This window comes from Limulus polyphemus, unplaced genomic scaffold (genome assembly GCF_000517525.1).
Source record: "Limulus polyphemus unplaced genomic scaffold, Limulus_polyphemus-2.1.2 Scaffold1838, whole genome shotgun sequence".
In the NCBI taxonomy this organism is placed as follows: Eukaryota; Metazoa; Arthropoda; class Merostomata; order Xiphosura; family Limulidae; genus Limulus; species Limulus polyphemus.
The window spans coordinates 219011-220115 of record NW_013667448.1 but is presented as its reverse complement, the minus strand read 5'-3'; positions in this window follow the sequence as shown (position 1 = coordinate 220115).

Genomic DNA, 1105 nt, shown 5'->3' with positions numbered 1-1105 from the left:
ACATATTTAACAATATACGTTATGTATATTTCTAAATATAAATTTAATTTAAACAAAGATCTATATTAAAATAAATATAGATTAATAAATCCGTCACGATAATTATTTTTCATCACAATAGTCTTAAGCCAAGTGTTTCTTAAGAGTAGGTCCAAGATTTTTCAGGCTATGCTGACTTTTATTTGATAATTATTTTTAAAAAGTGTTTCTGTGTTTATGAATGTACAAATACAAATATCGACTACGCTTTTGATCAACGTGTTGTGGGCCCTCATTTTGGAGATGATTGATATCAGTGCTCGAATTACGGGGGCGGAAGGGGATATTGTCCTATTTGTTAAGAGAAAGAAAAACTGAAACTCTGAAATTCCTGATTGTGAGAGCATGCATTTGTGAATAGACTTTAAGAGTTTCTCCTTTTAATTTTTTATTTTATTTTGTAACTCTAGTGCTTGGTGGTATAGATATTGTCTAATCATCGGGGCAACATCTGGTGGTTTTAAACCTTCTTTCCTTCTCTGTCCTCTCTGTGTGAGCATGTGTGTACGTATGTATATATATATGTGTGTGTATAGCAACAGTTAGAATTTATTATTCAATTCGACAGTCATTGGTGTTTTCTTAGAGTTACACATACAATTATCATATATAGAATTATAGAATTTTTTGCATTTTATGTTTGATTTTTGTTGGTAAGTGTGTAATATATATGCATATAAATATATATATTCTAACTTGTTATTTTATGATGTAGGAGTGATTAATTGAAATATATATGTAATACCTAGTAAGTTTGTTTTCTTTCTAAACACAATATATGTAAAATGTCTGAAAGTCCTACCAAACATGCTTGCCCTTTCAGCTGTGGGGTTGCCATAATGTGACAATCAATCCCACTATTCGTTAGTCAAAGAGTATCCCAAGAGTAGGTGGTGGGAGGTGATAACTAACTGCTTTCCCTCTAGTTTTTCACTGCTAAATTAGGGACGGCTAGCGCAGATAGCCTTTGTGTATCTTTGCGCGAAATTCCAAACAAACCAAACCAGAAAAGTATCTGGTCGAGCGAGCCTCATTTTTGCAAGTATTTTTGCTAAAAATTAATGAT